The 10,188-nt window shown below is 39.7% G+C and overlaps 1 long non-coding RNA gene across 1 annotated transcript; it reads left to right on the forward strand.

The window, feature by feature from the left end:
* The first annotated feature begins 124 nt into the window (after positions 1–124).
* LOC101860809 lies at positions 125–6,813 on the forward strand. The gene is made up of 3 exons (XR_001184833.2): positions 125–163; positions 4,294–4,725; positions 6,295–6,813. It is a non-coding gene; the product is annotated as an uncharacterized LOC101860809 (long non-coding RNA).
* The last annotated feature ends 3,375 nt before the right edge of the window (positions 6,814–10,188 follow it).

Below are 10,188 nucleotides of genomic sequence, written 5' to 3' on the forward strand. Positions count from 1 at the left end.
ACAAGATGGGCTACTCAGCATAAAAAGTGTCCGCAGGAAGTATGCTCTTTGCTTCAGATGGCGCTGCAGTCTGTTTTGAAGCTCTCTTTCGTTTTTCCAGAAGAAGAATAGGAATAGCACCTCCTTGCGTGCGCAGATCGACTGCTGTTCATCAGCAGTTCGGGTACGTTCAGTGCGGAGTTTTAGGGTTTTTTTTATTTTAATGTCCTCTCGCCCTTCATTCTAAAGTCAAATTAAACGAAGAAAACCATCTCCTTTTCCTCCGGAAGAGGTTTTTTGTCAGTGTAACCATTTTTTTAAAAGCGTTCTTCCGAAATTTATCCCAAAACTTGCTAGTTTCACTTTGATTTTTAAAAACTCAAGTAGGGTAACTCTGTTCGCAAAGAGTGCGCTTTTGTGAAGAGGGCGCCACCAAATTTTGAGGACACTTTTTTAATTGGCTCAAAGAGAGAAGTGGCCCATCTTGTTATGTACTATCTTTGCTAATGCTATTGGTAACATACGCCGGGGGTAATAAGTAAAGACAAAAATACAACTATACTTTTCCAAGTAGTAAGGTAATCGTGTCTAGACACGTTGTGGCTATTTAGCTGAGACTCAAACAAAAATTATTTGTAATAGAGAGAGAGAGAGAGAGAAAGAAATACCCAAATATGAGAATAAAAACAACAACTAAGTGAAGTATGGGAGGAAAGTCAACTTTGCAGAAAATGTTAGTATTGGAAAATAAAAACACAAGAGTTCTAAAAAAGGCAATTCAATTTACCAGATTTTTAGCAACTTTAAATTAAACCAATGAGGATAAATCAGGGTTGTCAGTGAAGATTTTGCAAAATCACTAGATACATTTCATGAAAAACTTCCCTTTTTGTTAAAAAATCACTAGATGCATTTAAAACGCTTGCCCCCCCCCCCCCCCCCCCTACGAAAACTTATCAGTTTTGATAAACAAAAAATTCTCAAGGCCCAAGTCACTTGCTTTGGCAGCCCGGGGATAAATCACACTTAGGTATCGATGTTTAGAGCAGGTATCGGTACCGATACCGATATCTATAGGTATCTAAGTATCGAGTACCGGGTATCGATACCTGTCCATCACTACATTGCGTCAATGATTGCGTGCAAGTCAACTGAGTGCAAAGGGTTAGGCCTAGACCAGTGGTTTTCAAACTTTTTTCGCCCACCGCCCCCTTTTCCACCCAGCCGAGTTCCAGCGCCCCCTACTCCGCCCCAACCATCAATCTGACATAATGACATGCATAATATATAACAATCACAAATAAAGAGAGAACTCAAACAGCAGTGTAGAAAGTAACGTGCCTAAATTCTACTAATTTAGTTCTGAATATTAGTTGGGTCACAAATCACCATCTTTACAGTCTTAAATTAAGCGTGGACGAGAGAAAATAAAGCACCTTTTTCTTCAATCTTATGCAAGGGCATTGAGAGCAAAATACTGTCATTGTATGCATATAGTTGTCATCGTACTAAACGACCAGTGTTATTAACATCAATAAAAATAAAACATGTATTATCACATTTACAGAAAAAAAACGCCAAAAACTAAACACATAAATAAAAACGCCCGTGATCATTGTTTTGAAAAAAGATTGACATTATATTTATGAAACGTTTTCTCCCATCAACATGCTGCAATGTAGTGGCCTGAGATTTGTATCAAATATCTCCATTGCAGAAAATAAAAACGTTATTAAGTTGTTCAAATGTGAGAAACCACACGAAAGAAAAAGTATGCATGGATCTTAGTCTGTAATTATCCCCATCATCGTCATCATCATCTATCATCATCATCATCATCATCATCATCATCATCATCATCATCATCATCATCATCAACATCATCATCAGTTTCATCATCAATGGCAACTCTGTTTTAAACAAGTGAATGTTTTGCTTTTTAAAAAAATGAAGAAAAGAAAAGAAAGAAAAAAAAAAGAAAAGACACATTGAGATATCAAGTAAGGGTAAACTACGGAGTAAGCCTGCGCAAATAAGTTATTGACACTACCCTAATGGGAAGGAAGGACCTGCTAAGAGGGAACCAACTTATCATCATCAGGTTTCAGATTGGTCAGTAGCCGACGCAAATCGCTACGCTTCGTCAGCAAACTTGTCACTGCACTGAATCCCCTTTCTACTAGATAGGAGGCAGGAAAAGAGATGAACAACTTGATTTTTTCCCACTTTGAGGGGCATTTGTCTTGCACAATAGTTTTCAACCAGAATGACTGGTACGGCTTTTTGAACAATGGTTTGATTTCAAAGTCACATTTCATCGTCAGAAGCTCTTCTTCAATTGCTACAAGCAAGTTATCATCTGTTTCAGTGTTCAATGGGTCCAGTATCCAGTATGGAATTTCCAGTTTAAAAATATCAGGAGGCTAAACCTTGCCTTCATATCAGCATGCAAATCTCTGAAGTGGTTGCTATATATATTTGTAGTTCCTCGTCAGAAATGCGCCCTTCTTTCAGTGTCTCCGCCAAGCTAGGAAACTGAGAAATTTTCTTCTGCCAATGTTTCGGCGGATCATTTCCAGTTTCGACAAGAATGACGAAAGCCTTGATCAGATTGGTGTCATCCCCCTGCAGCTGAAAGTGAACTGGTTGAACTTTGTAAAAAAGATATGTGAGGAGCGCAATGTTGTTCTTGTGTTCTTTCAGTTTATTGCAGAGATCACTGTCTGTTTCTTGAAAAAAACAAAACCAACTTCAGCACAGAGTCAAACAGGCAGAACAATAATCGTGTTCAACAGTTTCCTTTCGAGAGCCACCAGACTTCAGTGTGCTAAAGTAAGCATTGAGAATACTCGTCATTTTCTGTGCGCAGCTGTTGAAATAGTCTCGAGTTCAAAGCGTGGACTTTGATCTTGTTCCCACACTTGATGACAATAGCCAGTGTGTCATGCAGACTTTCATTCAGGTTTTTTTGCCACCAAATTATGTCTGTGAATGACACAGTAAACAGTAAATACTCCATGGACTGATTTCTTCAAAAAGTTCATAAATTCACGTTTCCGACCTGCCATCGACGGTGCCCCATCTGTTGCACAGGCAACTGTATTGGTCAGAGGGATCTGTTTCTCCTCGAAAAATTCTTGGACCACTTTGAAAATGGACTCGCCTTTGGTATCTGTTTCCAACATTTTGGCAAATAACAATTCTTGCATTATTTCCTCACCCTCTATGAACTGATATCCAGTTAAAGGCTGAGCTCATGTCCTTTCAGCATTTTGCACTGTGATTTCTCAACATTTGCTGACATCTCATCAATACGCCTTTGAATGGTATTGTCACTTATTGGGAGAACTTTCAACACAGGCTCCGGGGCATGTTGCGGGACTGTGTAGACCACTTCTCTTGTCGCAGGCATGAGATTCTCACCAATAGCATGGTTTTTGCCTGCCTTTGTAATTAGCAGAGATAAATTATATGTTGCTCGTAAGCCTACATCAGCTTGATCGACGTTGGCTGCAAACATCGGTTTAAAGGATTTTCATTTCTGAAAATTGATCTTTAGAGTTTTTAAGTATGCCAGATCTTTGTCAGATTTGTCTTGACTAATCTTCTTTATATGGGATTTGCGGGCAGAGAACGAAAGTTTTTAGTTATAAGTACATGTAGTATTGTAAACTATGCCTAAGCTATATATTTTTGTTTTTGTTTTTGTTTTTTATGTGGCTTTTTTCTCTTCATCACGTTTTATGTTGCATGTCATGAAAATTTCACACCGCCCCCTTAGCGCCCACCAGCGCCCCCAATCGCCCAGTTTCGCCACAGCGCCCCCCAAACTCTCGCCACCGCCCCCCCCCCCCTGGGGGCGGTAGCGCCCACTTTGAAAACCACTGGCCTAGACGGTCAGAGAAGGCCCAAAGACTCTTTGTAATAATTCAAGTCTGACCGATAACCACTAGGCTATAACCACTAGGCTAGGCCTGAAAGTGTAGAGATATATTATGATGGAAGATATTGAAATGTAGCACACTTATAAATTTTAATTATCTTGAAAAATGTACAGCCATGCTGATCTCTAACAACAGTTTATTTGTCATACACGATCAATTATATTGTGCAATTTAATTGTCAATACTCGGAATTGACAATTAAATTGACCGTGTATGGGCGATACGATTTGCGCAGTTGTATTAAGTCAAACAAAATCAGTTTGATAGCCTATTCTACTGAGCAAGTCTACTTGCTTTCACAAGTTAATTGATCGTGTGACGACCGTCAATTAAATTGTGCAATAATATTAATATCATTTTTTTCTTCCAGATCTCGTACCGTCATCATGTCTGGGGTGTCTGATAAGGAAGAAGACAGGGCATTTCAATTAGAGTGTATCGAGGTTTACAAAAGTTTACCAGCCCTGTGGAAAGTGAAGTGTAACGATTACAGCAACCGACAAAAGAAAGATGCAGCTTACGGAGCATTGATTAAAAAATTCCAGGAAAAGTACCAAAACTATACAAGAGAAGATGTAAAAAAAAAGATCAATGTCTACAGAACAAATTATCGCAAGGAATTAAAGAAAGTGCTTGACTCGGAAAATCTGGTGCAGGGACGGACCAGGTCTATGAACCAACTTTGTGGTATTTCGATGCCCTCGCCTTCCTCAACGACCAAGAAGTCCCAGCCAAATCACGGAGTAGGCCGACACTAAAACGTCTGGCATCGACTGAAGACGTCAGCGAACCTTCTCAGGAGGTAAGCCCTGAAAATTAACTTTACCGCGGGGGTGCACATGAACCACAGCACTAGTAAATTGTCAACAGCTCTAACAAAACCCTTGATTTTTTCCCCCGGACCTTCAGGAATGTTACCACTATTTTCTTTTTTTCTTCTAAACTACCCCATCTCAGAGCAAAGCGTCCCCGGGTTTTCTGTGCACCCCCTAACTCGAGCTGACGGTGTTCCAGAAAATGGCACTAAGTGTCCCTGGGATTCTCATGCACAATGCAACCTACTCTTTTTGATTATTTATCATTTATTATCTATTTTCATGATTTGTTGCATTGAATGTGAACTTTATTAATTGGCCTGTGGTCTAAACGAATAAACTGAAACTGAAACCGTTTGTAGTCTTTTCGACGAGTTTCCATTGTTCGGATGAGTGAGTGCCTGTGAACCCAAAGACACTTTGTGTGCAAAATCACAGGGCGCTGGGAAGGTTAATCCATGTACAAGGTATTTTCAAATGTATAACGGGTTTTCACCTCTAGTTTTCACACAGTGCATTTTCTAAATAACGTTGCACCGACACACGTGTAATAATATATATGTATTTCTTTTAAGATGGGGGGGGGGGCCTCAAAATTATGGGTTTTGAGTTGAAGGCACTTTTAGCTTGTTCAGCCTCTCACAACTATTTCATCTCATAAGAGCCCCTGAAAACCTTATTTCTTCCAATACCGAGCACGTTTGTCACCCCCATTTCCTCATAAAGGCAATATTTTATTTGTCTTCATCGCATTTTCACAAAACTCTCTCTCTCTCTCTCTCTCTCTCTCTCTCTCTCTCTCTCTCTCTCTCTCTGTATATATACACAAGCATAGGCGTGTCCAGAGACCGCATTTATAATCATTGGGCGTGTCGAGCAGCACGCTAAAAATAGCACAGCTAGCTGTTTCTGTGGAGATTATTATTATTATTATTATTATTATTATTATTATTATTATTATTATTGTTATTATTATTAATATTATTATTAAATCTCAAGTGCACCTCAAATGACATTGACTTTAGACCTCTACGGCGACTAATTAGTTCGATTATTCCGTGTTTGTGTTCGAGCTTTGCGTAACTTTCTTTCAAAGATAAACAGGAAAAACAAACGAAAACCCCCCCAACAACAACGGGACCGCAAGCACAGTTCGACGGATACGTGATTTCGAGTCTTCTGTGTTCGACCTATCCCTGTTGTACTGTATTATCATTAGGTCACGATAAAAAGATCTTTCCATTTAGACACCCGTTGACACACCCACCTCTAAAAAGCATTAGTAACTCTAATAAATTGATTCATTAATGAAAGGAATGCAGTCCAGATTTCTCTTTAAATAGCCTACTCAGCAGAAAAAGATAGTTATCTTTCTGTTTACAGACCTAATGATAATGTCACTGTTTTATAGAAGTGTTGGCTGACTGCGAGAGGTTATAATTTTGCTTTTTTTGTGAAATAACTTCTCGCAGTAACCCACCACTCTTCTACATGTACATGTAGTGCCTCCTTTACACGATGAATTGAAAATGATACAAACAATGTTTTGTTTATAGGATGATACGGCTGATGTGAAAACAGACGTTCAGAACTACAACGTGTTTGTAGAGCCACAGTTACAACTGAGGAAGGAATCTCTCCAGACTCCTGCCAAACGGACGAAATCGAGAAGTTCAGTTAAAAATGATGCCAAAGAAGAGCTCCTGCAGCTTGCCACTGAACGACTACGCCAAGATCACGAAGATGTAAATCTTATCCAAGCAAAGACATGGGCAGCTGAACTCTCAAAGATGACTCTTGACCAACAGCTGTTCGCGAAGAAAGCTATCAATGATATACTTTTTGAGGGACAGATGGGTACATTGAAAAGGGATTCGGTCAAAATAAACGATGACAATTGGATGCAGTGATTTCTTCGTTTGCAGCAATTTTATTTTTCCTAAATAGGATACCTGTATTATAGTATTATAGTTAAAGACGACTAAACTTTGACATTATTGTAAAGTGTTCTTTTTCCCGTCATTTCATTTTTTGTTCTCTTTTTAATTAAACCTTGATTAGGTTATAAATTTGAACTATTGACATGTTGATGTTTGATTTTACATAATTTTACCACACTAGATCTAGATCTAGTAGGCCTACAATATTTCTCAACCAACAAGATATACTATGACTTCTGCATTTGTTATTTATTGTATTATATATACAAGTTTGAATAAGGGAACACAGCACCTTTACTTTGAGCAGATGATACGTTGGCCTAGTCGTGAGGTGGATGTTGAGTGATGTTCCACGATTTCGCAGACGAAGTCTAGTTGAGCACAAGTCGGGTTAAGGTTTCGTTTGATTTTTAACCGTTTTATGGTCGTCGCAAGATTAATAACAAATTACATGTGTGAAAAAATGGAAACATCTTTGACAAAAAACTTCTTACCTTTGCAGTGCAGTAGAACATGACTATAGTGGCACCCCTACAGCGGGACCGCACCTACTGGGGTCATCCCTACAGCGGGACCTTACCGGAATCCCGATGCAAACTCAATTACCTGTGCTCGGGTTTAGCGGGGCAAGGAAAGGCCCGAACTTGGATACAGCGGGAGAGATCGAGCAAACTCTAGCTGTGGGGAAGGGGGTTGGGGGGCGGGGGGCTGTAGGCGGGATCCAAATAGGCAGTCAATAATGCGCGTTGTGATTGGCCAGTCCAGTGATGAGTGAAGTGGAGCAGGCGACAGAGAGAGATGATGCGGAGAGATACATTACGTGAGCAACTTCAAAATCTAAAGTTATGAAGTGATGTGCCATAACCTAGACGCTCAGTACCGTATAACTAAGAGCGTATAGGCCATAGCCCTAGGCTAGGCCAAAAAGTAAAAGAAGACAAGAGCGTGTAATGTGTGATTCCTGATTCATTGAAATGCGGTCGTTGAAGCTCAGGCGTACGCGTGCATCAACTTCACCAGTTCTACTGTAGGCCTACCGGTACGATAGACAGCTCAAGCAACAAACTGAGAAAAAGATGGCTTCCAGCAAAAATTAAAGGAATTGCCTCTCATTCGAATTAAAATTAAAGGCCGAGATAATCAACGAAGTTGACAATAAAAGGAAGACTAATAAAGCGCATTTTTGATTGATATGGAAGGGATGTAATCCTGTAGGAATTTTTCGGTAATTTCCCCTTTGCATTCCTGTCGCGGGAACTCGCCTACAGCGGGATATTTCTTCTGGAACCAAAAGTCCCGCTATAGCTGTGTTCTATTGTATGATTTTGTAGGCAGCTGATGATGGCTTCACAAGTTTCAGACACAATTTTGCTGTTGGTTTGTGGTACAATAGCACTGACGAACTTCAGATCCTCAAATGTCCCGTTACGTAGCCATGTAACGCAGTGTAATTGATAAACGTTCTGTAGGAGAGATTGGCTCACACGTTTTGGTAGTGTAGTTTGCCTTCCGGTCCGGAGCTTTACCGTTAATAGCAACAGCTCATTTTACGATCCGATATCCATACGCAGAAAGTTTTGAAAATCCTGTGGCTCATTATGTCTCGAGTCTCAATTCACGTAGTCTAGTAATTTTGTGTGTCCAAACTTTGAACGCTGCAGAAACCATTCTTTTGAGCATTTCGCACGTTTCTCTTTGGGAAATCAGCTTCGTTTTCTGTGGCAAGAGCAACTGCAACAGCGATTGCTAGGTCAAAATTACCCATCCTTTCTCAGCATGTTGCAAGACTAAAATGAGCCTGGTTTGCGCTATTAAATTGCCAATTTTATTTTTATTATACAGAGCTGTGTGAGGTATTTATCTTTGTCGAGATAACAACATTTAACAACGGATAACAAGAAATAACAACTGATTACAACAAAATAACGACACACATCAACACAAACGTCTTAATTTAGTTGCTTTTCTTTGTGGTAGTCTACATTGATACAACAAATGATAACAACAAATAACAACTGATAACAACAAAATAACGACAAATATAATATCAACACAAACGTGCTCACACAAGGTGATCAACCCAATACAACTTATTAATACTGATATTTTCATTATCGCACAAAACTGTATGACAAGACAACAAATGGCGATGACATGATTACATGTAGATTCTATACAACAGGACGTAGGCCTGCCGGTACCTGTACTGAAACTACAGGATTTGTTAGATCCAGGCAATACAATCATACCTGAAATGTATATTTTTAATCAATTTATCAATTAAATTTTAATGTCTCAACAAAATGTCATGTCATGTACATTGTACGTTGGTGAGCTAAAAGATATGATGAGACAGGATTACATCATTACATGAAGATTGGCAAAGAAGTGCAGTCAATAGGCAGGCTACTTGAACTACTTGTGAATCTGGAAAGGATTTGGGTGTCACATTTGACCACAAACTTTCTTTTGACAATAAAACGAAATGTGTCAGACGAGGAAGACCGACTGCCACGTTATAAAAACAAACACATGGGTCGCCACCGCCACCACTCGGACTACTCGGAGAACGAGCGACGCTTCTGTCACAAGTTCATATATCTTCTGACGTCCATTGGTTACAAACTGGGTACATGTTAATGTCAACAGTGACCGGTCAGCTCATTTACGATTTGTGTAGGAGTTATGGGCCGGGCTTTTGGGTTATGAGGGATCACACGCTTACCTCATCAGCCGCTGAAAATTTATTGTTACTTTGTTACCTATGGTCAACAGTGGGAGGGGCCTACGCAATATGACCAGTTGGAGGGACTATCTAACAACAACGACTGGTGATTGGATTTATGACTGTTCATCCGCAACGTCAGGGGCCAATACATAATTTATGACAAAACGTCGGAGGATGAGAGAGGTGGCTGTCTGAGACAGATGTTAAAAATTGTTGTTTTGTGTGATAGGGGTTGTGTGATAAAATATGTTGTCAGGGTCGCGTTGGACAGGTGCCCAGTACACATTGACATTATTATATATTATATAGAGAGAGTGAAAAAACGCAAGGGGGGGGGGGGGTTGGAATAAGTGGCCGTTTGAACAAGTGGCCGTATTATACAGGTGGCCATCATGGCAGGTTCGACTGTATTTCCCACTGGGCTCGAATCCGAGAAGTAACTCATTTTGTCAGCACACTTCACATATTATATAAAATTCTGCTACTCTGTATGTCTGTCTCAGTGGAGTAAAGAAAATCTTATTATATCCATAATATTCTGCTACAGTGTATGTACGTCTCAGTACAGTAAGTCTTACATTGTCTGTGAATGTACACATGTCATCATGACCTATCTGTATGTGAATGAACTGGTCAGAATGTCCCTTTTGGTTTTCAGATCTTTCTTTATTTTGTCCTGAGAACAATTTCTCAAAAGGACAGTCTAGACAGATCTAGTTATGACGTCAAATTCTGTCATTAGTCTAGACAACAAGTGAGAGAGAGAGAGAGAGAGAGAGAGA

The sequence above is a fragment of the Aplysia californica genome, unplaced genomic scaffold (genome assembly GCF_000002075.1).
Source record: "Aplysia californica isolate F4 #8 unplaced genomic scaffold, AplCal3.0 scaffold00170, whole genome shotgun sequence".
Classification (NCBI taxonomy): Eukaryota; Metazoa; Mollusca; class Gastropoda; order Aplysiida; family Aplysiidae; genus Aplysia; species Aplysia californica.